Source organism: Papaver somniferum, chromosome 4 (genome assembly GCF_003573695.1).
Source record: "Papaver somniferum cultivar HN1 chromosome 4, ASM357369v1, whole genome shotgun sequence".
Lineage (NCBI taxonomy): Eukaryota > Viridiplantae > Streptophyta > Magnoliopsida > Ranunculales > Papaveraceae > Papaver > Papaver somniferum.
The window spans coordinates 90,574,470-90,592,452 of NC_039361.1; the positions used below are offsets into that span (position 1 = coordinate 90,574,470).

At 44.6% G+C, this 17,983-nt stretch overlaps 1 long non-coding RNA gene across 1 annotated transcript; it reads right to left on the bottom strand.

The window, feature by feature from the left end:
* Positions 1–14,362: 14,362 nt before the first annotated feature.
* On the bottom strand, positions 14,363–16,872 carry LOC113276105. The gene is made up of 2 exons (XR_003323975.1): positions 16,582–16,872; positions 14,363–15,897 (listed from the first exon to the last, which is right to left on the bottom strand). It is a non-coding gene; the product is annotated as an uncharacterized LOC113276105 (long non-coding RNA).
* Between the last annotated feature and the right edge of the window lie 1,111 nt (positions 16,873–17,983).

Consider the following 17,983-nt stretch of genomic DNA (forward strand, 5'->3'; position numbering starts at 1 on the left):
TAGATATAAAATCGGAATTGTTTCCCCACAAGCCTTGGTTTCCGATTTTGGTAGAATTTCCTAAAACTAGTTATTTCCGGTTTTTGATATATACTCTTCCTATAAAAGATAACCTCTTGCTAGGTTTACAAACAAATTGGGGAAGATTGTTCGAAACCGTAACTAGGGTTTTTCATATTTTTGCAAGTATAGGAAAGACGAAATCAAGAGAAGAAAACTCTGTAACAGACAAGTCTGTCTTGAATCCATTTATTTCTCCCGAAGATGTTGAGAAAATCAAGTATCCTCACTTGATCAAAGGGAAGCATGATCTTACGAATTTTGTGGATAATACATGTTTTGAAAGATATCAAGCTTTGAAGGGAGTAAGCTTCACTGAAGAGAAAAGATTTGATCCAGATGTTTCAGAAATCAGCTATGTGAAGTTTGTTCAAGACCGAATCTGGGGAAACATGTTCGGATTTGAAAAATATTCACCTGATATAGTAAGAATTATTTATGGTAATATTCACAATATTAATCATGAAAAGCTTACTTTTAGCACTTTGGTTGGAAGTACTTTTCTTCATGTCAACAGAAAGATGATATCAAAAATCTTCAACTACAATGCGAAAGGGCATATGATTACAGGTTCTGAAATTGAGCACGATAACATTTCAAAATTCATCACTGGTAAAACTGTTGAATGAAAAAAGGAAAAGATGCTAACCAAAGACGTACCCTTACACTTAAGGATTTTCGGTAAACTTGCTGTTGCAACCCTTTTTGCTTGCACGAGAGATTCCTCTCTATGGAATAGAGAATTTGCTGAACTTATATACTACCTTCTTCAAGGAAAAAAACAAATTGATATTATAATTATCAATCAAATGATTAAAATCATTGAATCTCTCAATACCACAGGATTTCATGGAAATCTTGGATATCCTTATCTCATCACCAAGTTGTGTGAAAGTGCAATGGGGAACAACTTTAGATATGAGAAAGATACTAAGACTGTCTCACAGGGGATTATCAACCGAATGAGTGGAACTCAAAAGGGATCTAGTATCTCATATGATCAAATCTATAGCAATGGAGATCTCATGTTCCATATTTTACGTCTTGGGAGACAATTGGACTGTATTCAGAAAAAGTTAGCATTTGCCTATAGAAATGATCCGGAAACTCTTGAAGGAATCCTAACGATCAATAATGAGTTTCTAAAAGGAGTAAATCCAAAAAAATAGACATCAGTTTTTGATTTCTTTCAATAATTGTAAAGTCTATTATGAGTAAAACTATCTTAATATTATGAATATAAAATTATTTGATTTATAATTTTTCTTGTGATAGTTTATGTTTACATAGCTTGTGCTTGAATGCTTTTTTTTATTGCTATATATGTTTATGGGATGTTTGATTTCGGTTTTATTACCTTGATATTCGATCTCATAATGTGTGAACCCTGATGGTTTGGGTAACATTTTGTTTCAGCGGGATTAAGTTCTAGCCCATGTTGGTAGGCTTTATCAAAGGATCATGAGGGGTTCCTGTAGAAACAATATGTGAAAAAGTTACAATATATTGAATCTTTTGGTTTAGCATAAAAGCATATGTGTTTCGAGGTTTCAACTTTTGCATCGCATAGTTAAAACCGGTTTTCAACCTTTCTCTGGTAAAGGTTGCTTTTTGTTGTTTTTCATTTGTTTTGGCGGGAGGATGACAACTTTAATGGGGGAAAGTTCTAAGTGAACTTGCACTTAATGACATATCTTAAGGGGAGAAGATGATGCGGAATTTGAGGTAACAATCTTGTTAGTTAATTGTTTTCCTGTTTAAGAAAAGCATGATTTTATTTCATATCCTTACTGCTTTTGCTTAACAAAATTTCGGCACAATTGATGTTGATTCCATTATTTGTGTATGGATGTTTGATTGCGATTCAATTGTTTCCGGTTAAGAAAAACTATTGTTATCTTTCGTTATTATTTGGTATCAATTGTTTAGGCTTACAAAATCTTGGTGCAATTGCAGTGCTATAATGTCTATGTTTGTTTCAATTGCTTCCGGTTAAGATAAATAATTATGTAAGTTGATTTATTTAGTTTGTATGGATTTTTTTATGGCCTAACAAAAGTGTTTCGGGATCATTTGTGTAGTCCAAGTGACTTCCGGATAAGAGAAACTAAATTTTTCGGATCTTAGTTAGACTTATCAAATGTGAGGTTTCGGTTATTCAAGTCTAACTGAATGCCTTAACAAGAATTACTAGTTAACTAACCTAGTATTTGTCTTGTTTAAAAGTGAAAGGTCTAAGTTATTTTTGAGAATAATTAGAGCCTGATGAGAAAATAGAGTTAATTCTGATCTTTATTTTGATCTTATCGAACAAGCGATTGTATTTGTACAACGGTTTAGCAAAAGAACTAAGGTACTTAGTCAATTTTTGATATGCTAAACTATTAAGGAAAAATATCTTCGGGAAATTGTTTCTTAGATAACATGTTAAAACCAAATTACTTGTAGTTTCAGTTTTAATATTGGTTATCTAAAATGGTGTATAAAACCCTCGTGCTCAACTCTTATAGGTTTGCAACTTCTCTTTGTGAGATTTGTAAGATCCTTTTGGTTTTCCCTTTATTTTTTCGTTTCTTTTTCATTTTGTGACAAAAAGGGGGAGAAATATATGGAGTAAACAAGTGATATTGAGTTGTTGTAAGTTGGTATCACTAAGGGAAAGGACATTTGTGCTAAAACGTGTATTCTAACGAAAAGAATGAAAGCATAGACTAAGGGGAAGTCACATACCATATGATATGTAGTTATGAGGAACTACATGGAAATAACAAAGACGTGCGGGTTGAAAATCTACATATCTTACCTTTAGGGGGAGTATTAGCTTTGTTATTATAATGTCAGCAGTGGCATTTAAGGATTGAATTTAATGCAGGTTTTGTGCCGTTGAACTTGGAATCAAGCGTATGTGTATAATGAATTTTTGTAATTTTTTTATCCATAAGAGTTTTATCACTAAAATTGACAAAGGGGGGAGATTGTTAGAGAATAGCTCGGTTGAACCTACCAAGCGTTGGTATGTCAAGTTTGGTTGTCATATTTTAGTGAATCAAAACTCATTTAAAGAGTCGCTTGATTATATACTAGATTCAACTTCGTATAGGTTAGCTTGAAAGTGTTGGGATATGAGACTTACAAGTATTACATGAAGACTTGAAGAACGTGATGAAGTATGGAGCTACAACGACAACGTCATCCTTCCTCTTAAGGGTTAGTAATATTTGACTTGAGTTGTTTCATTCCCTAACGTATCTTTCAAGTCGTGCATATTGAAAACATAACTGCGAAGCTGTGTATGATACTGTTAATGGTGGTTTTTAGATTAGGGTCAAAATCGTAAAACCTTAGTCTGACATGACATCACTCCGTAAGGAAACGAAGCCTTGAATACCGATATCCCCACTAGCACATTTATTGAGCCGTTCAATATGTCTACGTGAAATTTACCCAGACTCGCGGATGCGGAAACCGTCCCATATAAGCTACAAATTTCGGCACCTTGCTAATGCAAGAATCACTGGGTACTTATATATATATATATATATATATATATATACATATTACGTTCCACGACAGAACCCTTAGTATTGGCTGGCATCATCTCCGCTCATGCCAGTCGCACGTGCCAAAGGCATGCCAGCCACGCCGTCGTGCCAAAGGCATGCCAATCATGCCAGCCACGCCACTGTGCCAAAGGCATGTCAACCATGCCAGCCACGCCACTGTGCCAAAGGTATGCACCATCCATGCCAGCCACGCCACCGTGCCAAAGGTATGCACCAGCCATTCCAGCCACGCCACTGTGCCAAAGGCATGCCAACCATGCCATCCACGCCACCGTGCCAAAGGCATGCCGATCATGTCAGCCACGCCACGGTGCCAAAGGCATGCCAGCCACGCCACTGTGCCAAAGGCATGCCAACCATGTCAGCCACGCCACGGTGCCAAAGGCATGCCAGCCACGCCACTGTGCCAAAGGTATGCACCAGCCATGCCAACCACGCCACCGTGCCGAAGCTATGCACCAGCCATGCCATTGTGCCAAAGGCATGCCAATCATGCCAGCCACGCCACCGTGCCAAAGGCATGCCAATCATGCCAGCTACGCCACCGTGCCAAAGGCATGCCAACCATGCCATCCACGCCACCGTGCCAAAGGTATGCTCCAGCCATGTCAGCCACGCCACCGTGCCAAAGGTATGGACCATCCATGCCAACCACGCTACTATGCCAAAGGCATACCAACCATGCCAGCCAAGACACGGTGCCAAAGACATGCCAACCATGCCGGCCACGCCACCGTTCCAAAGGCATGCCAGCCTTGCCAGCCACGTCACCGTGCCAAAAGCATGCCAACCACGCCACTGTGCCAAAGGCATGACAGCCATGCCAGCCACGCCACTGTGCCAAATGCATGCCAACCATGCCATCCACACCACCGTGCCAAAGGCATCCCAGCGGCTCCGTCCAAGACACACCATACCAGCGGTTCCAAGCTGCACCATGCCAGCGGCTCCGTCCAAGCCGCACACTGCCAGCGTCTCCAAGACGATCCAACAACTCCGCACGATGCTTGCGACTCCATCTCACGCCAAATGCATGCCGGCCATGCCACCATGTCGTTGGCTGCCAAATGGAAGGTATCCACGATCAACGGCTACCCTTCCTCCTGAGATGCAGATCTCAGCCGTACAAGTTCGCCACCAAACGTGTGGAAACTTTTGGTCACAATGCCAAATTCCACGGTTTATGCAAAAACCCTAATTTGGACGCGCCTAAAGTATGCGAGCCATGCTGTCCATGCCACCATTCCGCTGGCCGACAAACGAAAGGTAGCCACGATCAATGGCTACCCTTTCTCCTGAGATTATCTCAGCCGTACAAGTTCGCCAACAAACTTGTGGCAACTTTTGGCCGCAATGCCAAATTCTACGGTTTTTGCCAAAACCCTAATTTGGCCGTGCCTAAAGTATGCGATCCATGCCACCATGTCGCTGGCTTCCAAACGAAAGGTAACCACGATCAACGGCTACCCTTCCTCTTGAGATGCAAATCTCGGCCATTGAAGGTCGCCACCGAACCGGCAATCCTCTCAATATTCACTTGCCACACAAAGCAACATGCTACACGTTTTCCATGAAAACACTCAAGACATCAAAACATGTCACAAACTGGGGGATGCTCATCAGGGTATTAGTCTGGCGGTTTACAGCGTGCGGCGTGCAAAACGCCCGTTACAAGAAAGTGTCATAAGAGTGAGGGGTTAGTAATGGAAACAAATAATGGTGAAACGTATCCTCATTATGGAAACATCAATTTCAGGCGTTACCCGTTACCATTTTTCTTCCACCACTCAATCGCTTCCACTTCTTACGAGGCCAGGGTATGTTTTATTGCGACTTGTATAAATAGGTCTCACCTATTTCCACCAAACACACGTTTTTGGTCAGGAGAATACAACACTCAGAAATCACCTGTTAGCTTTCCACATTGCTAGCGTTTCACCTTCTGATACGAGTCGTAATACAACCACTCTTCCAGAATCAACTATTCTGGCTTCAACACTCTCTTCGCTTCCCTCCCTAAGACCAACCCTTCTCTTTCACTTTGTGACCGAAGCAAGTCTGGAAAGGCTATTTCTTGGTTTATGCCGGATTTGTACAATTGATCTCTCGAATCAAAGTACTCCCGTGCAGTACATCGTTTAGGGTTTAGACTCGTTTCTCACCCACACACACGAAATTACCGAAATCAGCAGAAACCGTGTTCACTCTCAATCAATTGGCGACCACAGTGGGAGATTAATATCTCGGTTACAATATCAATTTACAATTCACGATTTCATTCTTTAACCCGGATCCTGAGATGGTAGAAGCAAACGATCCGCTCGGAGATGAGCGACTCATTCATCAGACAGCTCAGTTATCAGTTATCACATGACAAGGAGTGACTGGGGACTTCTCGCGTTCAGGACGGCATCACCCATAAAACTCGAACTCACACCCTGAGGAGCCATTTTATTGGGAGACCCTAAAAGCGAGAGCCCCTTCGACGTTTTTCTCAAGGAGCCGCTTCAACGTTCTCTCCATAAGTCGCTCCGCTTCAATGCTCTCCAGCAGCGGCTCCGCTTTCAACGTTCGCTCCAGCAGCCGCTCCGCTTCAACGTCCCCCAGCAGCGGCTCCGCTTCAACGTCCCCCAGCAGCGGCTCTGCTTCAACGCTCACTCCAGCAGCCGCTCCGCTTCAACGTCCTCCAGCAGCGGCTCCGCTTCAACGCTCACTCCAGCAGCCGCTCCGCTTCAACGTTCGCTCCAGCATCCGCTCCGCTTTTAACGTTCGCTCCAGCAGCCTCTCCGCTTCAACGTCCCCCAGCAGTGGATCCGCTTCAACGCTCACTCCAGCAGCCGCTCCGTATCAACGTCCTCTATCAGCGGCTCCGCTTAAACGCTCACTCCAGCAGCCGCTCCGCTTCAACGTCCTCCAACAGCGGCTCCGCTTCAACGTCCTCCATCAGCGGCTCCGCTTAAACGCTCACTCCAGCAGCCGCTCCGCTTCAACGTCCTCCAACAGCGGCTCCGCTTCAACGCTCACTCCAGCAGCCGCTCCGCTTCAACGACCTCCAGCAGCGGCTCCGCTTTAACGCTTACTCCAGCAGCCTCTCCGCTTCAACGTCCTCCAGCAGACGCCCCGCTTCGATATTCGCTCCAGTAGCCGCTCCACTTCAGCGTTCTCTCCATAAGATGCTCCAGGATCCGAAACCGAAGCTTCAGCGTTCTCTCCATAAGCTGCTCCAGGATCCGAAGCCGAAGCTTCAGCTTTTTGATCCATAAAGTTTCAATGTCCTCTCCAAGAGACGAAGCCGCTTCAACGCCACTCCTTCTTTCCAAGGATCGTGTAGTAGCCGCCGCTCTTGCTTACCGAGGATCATGTCGTAGCCGCCACTCCTTCCTGCCAAGGGTCGTTCCACCACACTCCCCATGTCAAGGATCATGATCGCAGCCATCCAATCTTCGTAGTCGTGGCAACCTTTTGATCCATCCCGCCAAGGCTCGTGGTCATGGACAATTTTCTCGCTTACGCATCCATCCAACCTACTTTATTCCCACGACAATGTAGTCTCTTCTGATCACATTTGCTGCCAAGAACTTTTACCGCTCGTTTTTCGATACCATCCAGAGCTTCACCATAACAACAATCACTACAAAGGTAACCCGTACTCCTCCATATTTTAATTTCACGCGGAAGAAGTAACAAAATCACCAGTATGAACACACGATTGTGATGTATTTATCATGGTCAACCCACCGACCATACAAGATGGAAACATGTAAACCATACTCGGGGACCGAGGATTTACACAGAATCACTTCACCGTCAAGGCTCAGAAGACACGGTCAATCAAAAGGTCATAGCCACGGACAAGGTCATCTACTCTTCAAGGGTGTAGCGTAAGAATATCATCACCTCTCTGTCTAGAAGACGCCTGCTACACTTTACGAGGCCGCGGTGGATCCCCCGCCTGCTCAGAGGAAACAACTTCAGAAACTAAAGAAAAGTGTGACTGGGGACTGCTCATCGCAGTCCATCCCGACGACCATCAAAGATTCATGAGATAACTCCAGAGACGCGGCTGAAACATTTTCTTAAAGAAACCGAGTGAGCCACGATAAACAACATAACTCTCTCATTTCTACCTCTTCGTTATCCATAATATTTCGTCCATGTGATATTCTGAGCATCTCAGCCTCACACCCAGAAGAGTACAATCATCTTGTATCAAATCCCGTGGACGTGGATTCAAGGTGATACAATGAAAGTAGGATACACATGGGGACTACCAGCATGGGGCGCTTTCACTCCCCTCAACCAGGTTATTTCTGATTTCAACATCATCATTGTCGAAGTTTTACGAGCCGCGGAAATTTCTCAACATGAATCCGTACATGTGCATCGAAGAATCCAAAATCACGCCACAAAGATACATTCACATATTCGGCCATGCCATCGAATCTAACAGAAGTATAACTGGGGACTGCTCACCGCATCCCCTTCCATACGATAGTCCAAGATTCAGAAGATGGTTCGAAGGATGTCGCTTGGAACAAAGTCCTTGAAGACTTGATAGCATCACATCGGCAACGGAACGTCTCCCAACCCATATATTTCATCCAGCGGCTCCTGAAGATTTCGACCGTACAAGCATCCATAACATAGCATCATCGCGATCAGAAATTCCAGGCACTGAACAACCTAAAGTCGAGGATAGACCGACAGCGCAACCACAATATCCAAGATTAGCCCTGACATGATCGTTGCCGAGCATATATTTCATCCATCCGTCCCAAGAATGCGATGGAGTTTGGTAAATTTTGGAATCCACTGGAGAGACACTGCAGACTAAAGCACGGATTCGGACAAGCAACAGAAAACAGAAGAGGGTCGATACCTCTTTTTCATGCGTACGGAGTTATATGGTTTGAACAGAATAAAGATTCCTTCTTGCTCCATGAACGAGAATAAATGACTGGGCGCGACTATGCCACCTTGAGCCCGCAACATCCCTCCCGAATTCTTCTTGAGTTTTACTGTCGGGCAGTTTTCGCCTCCTAAACGAACTCAAAACCTAAATATTACCGCGTAGGGAGATAGGAAATTATTTTCCGATCGGAATGGAGGGTCAGACTGTTAAAATCCGAGTTCGTACGAGAATTCTACAATGATTTTAGTAAGGGGCGCTAATTAGGGTTTCAGCATGCCAAACCCTAATTTAGACAAAGTTGCCATCATTCCACGGAACTGAAGCCGGTCGTCATCCTTCCACGGAACTGCAACCGTTCGTCATCCTTCCACGGAACTAAAGTCGGTCGTCATCCTTCCACGGAACTGAAGCCAGTTTCCATCCTTCCACGGAACTGAAGCCAGCTGCCATCATTCCACGGAACTGAAGCCAGTCGTCATCCTTCCACGGAACTCAAGATAGCTCCACTTCAAAGCCAATACAAGATGGCACACGGCCAAGCCAAGCCAGCAACTCCAACGGCTCGCCAAGCCAAGCCGAGCCAAAAACTCCGCGTACCAAGTCAAGCCAACGCCAACTACTCCGTCCGAGCCAAGCCGAGCCAATAGGCTCCATGTCAAGCCGACGCCAATGGCTCCACGCCCAAGCCGAGTTCCCCCATCCAAGCCGGTGCCAATAGCGCCACGGCCAAGCCAATGCAAACAGTTTGCGTCCCAGCCAACAACCATCTCTACCACTCTGCGGCTTAGCCAGCAACACCGTGAGCCATTCCATAGCCAGCCAGAGCACAGACTCACAGATCAAATTGCAATGCTGCCTCTGTCGACCAATAGCCAAAGACGCAGCACTGACGCCAACATCCCATGGCCAAGCCGAATTTGCGCAAAGACGCCAATGCAAGAGTCGCGGATTCTCTTTACCTCCTGAAAAAGGTTAGCCAGATCCTCCTGACCATCTCTTCGTGATTCGCCGTTTCGATTTTATCCTCATTTGTCACCATCTCATGCTTACCTCGCAACAATGCCACTGTTCCGAGCTAAGCAGGGGACTTTATGTTGATGATGGTTTTTAGCTTAGGGTCAAAATCGTAAAACCTTAGTCTGACATGACGTCACTCCGTAAAAAAACGAAGCCGTGAATACCAATATACCCACTAACACATTTATTGAGTCGTTCAATATATCTACGTAAAATTTACCCAGACTCGCGGATGCGACAACCGTCCCATAAACGCTATAAATTTCGGCACATTGACAATGCAAGACTCACTGGGTACCTTATATATATATATTACGTTCCGCGGAGGAACCCTTAGTATTGGCTGGCATCATCTCCGCTCATGCCAGCCAACCGTGCCAAAGGCATGCCAATCATGCCAGCCACGCCACTGTGCCAAAGGCATGCCAACCATGCCAGCCACGCCACAATGCCAAAGGTACGCACCATCCACGCCACCATGCCAAAGGTATGCACCATCCATTCCAGCCACGCCACCGTGCCAAAGGCATGCCAACCATGCCAGCTACGCCACCGTGCCAAAGGCATGCCAATCATGTCAGCCACGCCACGGTACCAAAGGCATTCCAGCCACACCACTGTGCCAAAGGCATACCAGCCACGCCACCGTGCCAAATGCATGCCATCCATGCCATCCACGCCACCGTGTCAAAGGCATGCCAATCATGCCAGCCACGCCATTGCGCCAAAGGCATGCCAACCATGCCAGCCACGCCATCGTGCCAAAGGTATGCATCAGCCATGCCAGCCAGGCCACCGTGCCAAAGGTATGCACCAGCCATGCCAGCCACGCCACTGTGCCAAAGGCATGCCAACCATGCCAGCCACGCCACCGTGCCAAAAGCATGCCAATCATGTCAGCCACGGCACGGTGCCAAAGGCATGCCAACCATGCCAGCCACGCCACCGTGCCAAAGTCATGTCAGCCACGCCACCGTACCAAAGGCATGCCATCCATGTCAGCCACGCCACTGTGCCAAAGGCATGCCAACCATGCCACCCACGCCACCGTGCCAAAGGTATGCACCAGCCATGCCATCCACGCCACAGTTCCAAATGTATGCACCAGCCACGCCACTGTATCAAAGGCATGCCAACCATGCCACTATGCCAAAGTCATGCCAACCATGCCAGCCACGCCACAGTCCCAAACGCATGCCAACCATGCCATCGTGCCAAAGGCATGCCATCCATGCCAGCCACGCCACCGTGCCAAAATCATGCCAGCCACACCACTGTGCCAAAGGCATGCCATACACACCACTGTGCCAAAGGCATGCCAACCATGCCAGCCACACCACCGTGCCAAAGGCATGCCAGTGCCTCCGTCCAAGCCGCACCACGCCAGCGGCTCCGTCCAAGCCGCACTATGCCAGCGGCTCCGTCCAAGCCGTACACTTCCAGCGGCTCCAAGCCGAGCCAACAACTCCGCACGATGCTTGCGGATCCATCTCACGCCAAAGCCATGCCACCATGCCGCTGGCTGCCAAACGGAAGGTAGCCACGATCAACGACTACCCTTCCTCATGAGATGCAGATCTCAGCTGTACAAGTTCGCCACCAAACGTGTGGCAACTTTTGGTCGCAACGCCAAATTCCACGGTTTATGCCAAAACCCTAATTTGGCCGCGCCTAAAGTATGCGAGCCATGCCGGCCATTCCACCATGCCGCTGGCCGCCAAACGAAAGGTAGCCACGATCAACGGCTACCCTTCCTCTTGAGATGCAGATCTCAGCCGTACAAGTTCGCCACCAAACTTGTGGCAATTTTTGGTCGCAATGCCAAATTCCACGGTTTTTGCCAAAACCCTAATTTGGTCGCGCCTAAAGTATGCGAGCCATGCCGGCCATGCCACCATGTCGCTGGCTGCCAAACGAAAGGTAGCCACGATCAACGGCTACCCTTCCTCTTAATTTACAAATCTCGACCGTCGAAAGTCGCCCCCGAACCGGCAAGCCTCTCAATCTTCACTTGCCACACATAGCAACATGCTACACGTTTTCCATGAAAACACTCAAGACATCAAAACATGTCACAAACTGGGGGATGCTCATCAGGGTATTGGTCTGGCGGTTTACAGCGTGCGGCGTGCAAAACGCCCGTTACAAGAAAGTGTCATAAGAGTGAGGGGTTAGTAATGGAAACAAATAATGGTGAAACGTATCCTCATTATGGAAACATCAATTCCAGGCGTTACCCGTTGCCATTTTTCTTCCACCACTCAATCGCTTCCACTTCTTACGAGGCCAGGGTACGTTTTATTGCGACTTGTATAAATAGGTCTCACCTATTTCCACCAAACACACGTTTTTGGTCAGGAGAATACAACACTCAGAAATCACCTGTTAGCTTTCCACATTGCTAGCGTTTCACCTTCTGATACGAGTCGTAATACAACCACTCTTCCAGAATCAACTATTCTGGCTTCAACACTCTCTTCGCTTCCCTCCCTAAGACCAATCCTTCTACTTGTGTTATTATTCTGTGATCCTGCTTCTTACGATTTAACTTGAATTTCTTCTTCTTTTGGCTTAATTTGGACTTCTGATTGAAGCTGGGAGCATGAGCAAAAGATATATTTTCCTGTTCTCATCTTGCTAGAATACTGCTCATCGTTGGCGGTGCCGATGTTCCCTTTCGACGCTGTGTCTATTGGGGATGCCTAATATGGTGATTATGGGCATTTGTGATTCATAAGATCACTTCGTTGCTGGACATCCGTTTCAGTTTAAGTGAAAGCATGTTTGTTTCTTGGATGTGATGAGTACGTGCCTCATAAATCGCGTACCCGCACAGTAAAAACAAGAAAAAGCTTCCTACTTTGAATTGCATATACGATTTCCCATATGACTTTTGAGCTGCATCTGCGGTTCTATTTTTGGCATGAAATTGTTCTCGGAAATGTCAGAATCTTAGCTGCAGCAACAACTTGTTCACAGCGCCACCATGTGTACATCTTTAGGTAGGCAACATCGTCGGTATAGGTATCGTTAGCATCATTAGAACGGGTGGGCGTCAATGTAAGTAAATTCTATTTGCCGCTTGGTACATCCTTACTTGGACCTGGCTGTCCATTTTGCCCCTGCTTTTGGCTGCTTTGATATTTTTGTTCATCCTGCAACCATGGGTAGCATTTGTGTACTTTTGTTGAGTTTGTTGATTATTATCATTGTTGTCTGACAAACTATCACCGTCGCAGAACTTGCATCATCGTGGCATTGAGTTTGAATCTTCGGAATTGCCCTGGGCACTGGGAGAACTATGCTTCCAGTTGCTTTCGTCGTTACTATCATCGGATCAAGCATCGTTGTCCTCGGACATTTGGTTCATCATCACAGGATTTTGTGTCATCGGCATAAGGACCAGAGCTATCATCGGGATTGATAGAGTCTACAATACCGGATCGAGTTGGTCCGCTACATCTTCGTCATCGGATTTTACTCTATCATCGTTGCTATCGTTGCGGTACTTCACTACTTCTCATCATTGGCGTGAAAATCGGAGCTATTATCGTCATCGTCGGGTTACTTGCACGTAGAATGACAGCGTCACGGGGCTTTGGATTACCGGATTGAGCTGGTCCGCTATCTTCGGGTCTGAGTTATACACGGGATGAATTTGTACTTCAGCTTGATTGAATCTTCATTATCGGGCTTAGATCTTCGGGCTACTTTAATCATCGTTGTTGTTGGAGTTTGGTCCATCGTGGCAGAACTTTGCATCATCGGAGTGAAGCTATGATCGGGTCTACGTGGAGCTTTGTATCGTCGGCATCAGGATTGTATCCTGTTCGCCCTCTGTACTTCGTAACCATTGGTTGATCGTCCTTCGATAAGAAGCATGGGGTACGATAAATAAGAATTACCGAGCAAGTCTTTTCGTATAATAAGTATACGAAGTACTTGAAATAAGAAGTGACTGGGAGTAAGGAGTACATCAAGTGACTGGGAGTAAGGAGTACAATCCTGATGTCCTTGGCAACAAGGGCGCTTAGGCGGTCTGGCCACGCCGGCGGTCAGGTCACGAAGTACTTGGAATAAAAAGTGACTGGGAATTATCGGCATCGAGAAGGTTCGAGCGAAAAGTGTTCCCCTTGACAACAAGGACGCTTAGGCGGTCTGATCACGCCCGCGGGACATCTTATGTCTGCAGCACTCACGGTCTAAACAGTGCGATTAGCTCACGCCCAAAACCACCAACCCAACAAAGGGAACAAAATGGTCATTTCACTCGGGGTAAGGAGTAATGAAGAAGCACACTTACCGTAAGAAGATAAAGTACCAGAAATAAGAAAGATCAATCTTGGAGAAGTATGAAGTACTAGAATACTAGAGATATGCCCAATAAGAAGTATATGAAGTACAACCATAACCATATCTTCCGATTCCTTCCATCATCTTCATCAATCATCATCATTGGTCTTAGCATCGTTGGTTGAACTTTGATTTGAACTGTGGCACCCAAGATACATCGCCGGGTTGTGTTAGCATCGTCATTGGATTTAGCAACGTCGTATAGCTTCGTCGGTATCTCTGTCTTTGGCTCATCGTCTCATCACTTGACACCATTGTGTGGCCTCACATCGTTGATATCGGATTTTTGCAAATCGTCCTCCAATTTTCGCACATCGTCCCGACACTTCATATCAATGTACGTACGACTTTTGAGCACCTCCACCGATTTTGAATCATCGTTGTAAGGCTTTCATCGTTACAACATTTTGCGTCGGATTTCACAGCCTTGGGATACTTGAAATAATGTAAAAATGCATTGGGATGCTGAAGAGACCATTATCATTAATCATGTGAAAATACATTATCAAAACAACCGCCTAATTATCATCGTAGCGATATATTAGACTTGTCTTTCATAGACAATGAGACTTTGGTGATACTGCGGATTTTTAGTTCCGCCATAACTAGTATTAGGTGTTGTAGGAGGCTCATTTCCCCTATCCAGAACTTGGTCAGCTTTCTCTCGCCATGATAGGGTTGCTTCATTAGTTTTTATGATCGTGGCTGCATGATCTGGACTGAAGGATCGTCACTGCATGATCGGGACTGCATGGTGTATCATCGTTGCTCTTTTGTTTTGCTGTAGGTGCAATCTTAAAATGGAATTGTTGCCCTCCTTCCTTAAAGTATGAGATAGTCTACCATCGTCAGCTTTCACATTGACGTTAGCAGCAGGGGCAACAATGTCTTGACTTCATGGCGGCGTAGCTGTACATCTCCTTGGCAACAAGCTTTATATGTCTGTCCCTTGTTGATCTGCGTGCAAGGTAGAAAACCAATCCGACCGCAAAATCTCCTCAGCTTGTATACTTTGCTTGTACTGCAAACTGCGGATTTTTGATGAGTTCGTACTTCGGTTTGCTTGGAATCTTGGATCATCGGCACCAGAGTATGCAACTGGATCATCGGACTTTGGCACATCATCTTCTAGCACGTTGGTTACTTGAGTATTGTTGGAACAACATCATCGGATGATGGAACCGAAGTTTAGCTCATTGTTGCATGAAACAGCATCATCACAGAAACAACGTCGGATCGAATTTCTCATGATCGTCAAAGGACTTTGCACCATCGGCACTTTAGCTCATTGTTGCATGACTTTGCATCGTCTTCATCGAACTTTGGTTGGTCTGCAACGTGGGAGATGAGGAGCAATCATCGGAATTGAGGTGTTCTGCATCATTGTTACCAGAATATGAACCATCGGGCTTTGGTCCATCCTCTTCGGACTTTGGCTCGTCGGGCTCACTTCGATTATCAGCATCACTTTGTACGTTGGAATGGAGCTTGCCTGCATCATCGGTCCAGCTGTGACTTTGGATTGGTCCAAAGCTATCGTCATTGTAGCATCATCGGACTTCGCATCGACTGTAGTTCAAGCACCTTCAGCATCGTTGTTGGAATCTCATCTTTGTGATCGTACTTTGCACCATCATCGTCAGCGTCCGACTTTGATTCATATGCGTGTAACCTTGCATCATCGTTTGACTTTGCTTTGTCTGTATCAGGATAAGTCCATAGTCATCGATGCACTTGTACTTCGGGGTGCTTTGTTCTTTGGGTCACCGGAATCTTCCGTATCAGACTTCATATCATCGTTGTTGGGTTAGTGGGATTAACATCGCTCCTCCTTTGGTCGGCATCTTGAACTGAGCTAGTCTGTACCTGATTGTCCTCATATGGAGGCAGCAACACCAGTGAGTCAGCAGCGGCTTTAGTTTGCTCTAGTTGAAGCGGAGTCTCCGCTGGTACTGATTAGCTTGCTCCGGCAAAGCTTTTCTAACGAGAGATCTGTGTATTACTCCACAAAAAACTTGAAATAATCATTACAGTTGTTTGGCCACATAAAAGATAACACAAACTCTCAAATCTGTTCCATGAGTGGACAAACCAAAACAAAAGTTTATAAAGTTGTAGATCTAAAAGAAAATTTGCTAATCCAATCTCGAAGAACATAATGATTTCCAAAGATCAAATGATGTTGGGATTGCAAACACACGAACTAGTGGATATAATTAGATCCCAAAGTTACATAGAAAATAAGTTTAAATAGAAATGATTCATTGAAGAATTTTACAAACAGGTTACAAGTGTTTCCAGAAATTCGTTCAAGGCAATACTCAAAAATCAATGGGTTTTCGCCAAATTCAATACTCAAAATGAATCTAAAGCAAAGAAAGTCAGGTTGCAAAAACATTATCCCATATGACCAGATCACAGACCTGGTTATAGTTGAGAAAAACCATGCTGTTCAAGAACAGATCCGTAAATTGAAGTAAAAATCTATCGAAAACTTAAATGATGAGCATTAGAAGAGGAGAATCCCTCACTGGTTTTTACAGACATAGGAAAACAATATGGGGGTTTTTATGCAAACACCCGGTTAAGAGAAATAAAAAAAAAATTAAAAGATAATAAATAGGAAAAAAATTTTAAAAGATAATAAATAGGAATCAGTGAGAATAAATTCTTTACCCATCCCCGTTTCTCTAACGCCAAATTGTGAATATCATTCATCCAGTATCACAATCAATTGAATCATATGATGAAGTAATAACTAAAAACAAGATACAAACTCAAATCATGAAATAGACTAAGTGCAGTAAAATGAAATAGAAATCAACACAACAATATACGTGATTCGACGGAACGTCTACGTCCACGGGTAAAAGAGAGCTAAGGTTTTCATTAATGATTGTTTGGTTCCATAAGAAACTTCGTTACAAGAGAGTGAAGTGCGGGGAGTTTTTGGTCGAGAGAGAGGAAAGAAGCCGACCCCCTTTTAAGACCTAATCGCTTTGGTTTATATAGGGAAAAGAATACGTGGCTGATTACTATGGTGTCCTTAGCGTCACATTGAAGCAGTCTTGGACTTGGTACGATACATTGCGTTACTTCATGTTATCTTGCTTCAATTGTAGATGGCCGCCACGTGTATGGTGGATATTATGGTGTCAACACTCCCAGAGTCTTAATAATTCAAAAGGAGTTGATAGTCATACGGCTTTGGACCTTACACGGTTCTCACGTGCATTCTTTTGTGCCACCTAGCACGTACAGCTCATCAAGCTCAAGTCAGGGATTCAACTTGGAAATGACATGGGCCTTCGATGCAGATTTCTTGACTTGTGTAAGAGATATTGTCTCCCTTCCTAACAATCTCTGCCAAACTAAGAGAACTGCAATGCTGTAACTTTTCACTCAAAGTAAAATCGCAATGCAATCAATTCTCTAAAGGCAAGATGGAAATACAAAAAACTCAAGTCGAGGAAATCATTTCCAGTTGTTTGATATAATTGGAGATTATATATTTCAGAATTTAATAAGCTGTGTTTAGGAATGCTTTTAAGGCATGACTCATACTAACGAGGATAAAGATATTGCACCAGAAGCCGCTTCGTACGATATTTGAGATAAATAGAATTGAAATACATACCTAGATCTTCGAATCTTAAGTTTACTTTGTGTTGGAGCGAAATGTAATTAGATGGACTCCCTCATAACACAACCTCCATGTGAACACCAGACTGACCGATGGTACGTGTATCCATCTACTATTACATGTAAAAGCAACATAATTGAGAAATTGATAAATGTGAGGTCTGATTTTATTGTTCATTATGATGTTCCAAAAGTTGAAATGAAAATAAAAAAGATCGCAATCTCTAATTTTGGCACTGATAGACTGACAAATTATTTGGCACATGCAGAAGATTTTCATGCACAAATAGTCAGACTAAAAGTTAGAAATGCATTTTCTCTTGCTCAGATGTATTTTTGCATATTAGGCCGTGACAAAGACAATATAGGAAACCTTAATTTATAAATCATATCCAGTTGCGCGCAACATTATAGACCACAATGGTTTTCGTGTGAC